Source organism: Ipomoea triloba, chromosome 7, assembly GCF_003576645.1.
Source record: "Ipomoea triloba cultivar NCNSP0323 chromosome 7, ASM357664v1".
Taxonomy (NCBI): domain Eukaryota; kingdom Viridiplantae; phylum Streptophyta; class Magnoliopsida; order Solanales; family Convolvulaceae; genus Ipomoea; species Ipomoea triloba.
Genome location: NC_044922.1, coordinates 953167 through 953631, shown reverse-complemented (window position 1 = coordinate 953631; position 465 = coordinate 953167).

Genomic DNA, 465 nt, shown 5'->3' with positions numbered 1-465 from the left:
GAATGCCCCCCCCCCCCCCCCTCCCCCCTCTCACCCCTTAGAGCATCTCTAATATAAAGGTTTTAGCACAAATTTTTAAGTGCCAACTAGAAGTGAATGTAGGGCAAAAAAAAAAAAAAAAAAAGACGCATTGTCAGTAAAAACAAAAAAAGAAAAAAGAAAAAAAAAAAGGTTTTCTAAACGCGTCAAACTGGAGCGTGTAGTGCACATGCCCAATTAGGTGCAGTTGTGCATTTTAAGCGTTGGTATGTTTTTTTTTATTTGGCCTACTCAAGGAGACAAAAACTTATCTTCCTGTAAGAATTCCATCTTCTCTCTCTTCCTTCTCTAATTTCCACATCAGCCATTTTGCCTCAACAACCTTGCCAAAAACTACTTATGTGGATGCCCTTATATATATATATATATATATATATATATATATATATATATATATATATATATATATATATATATATATATATA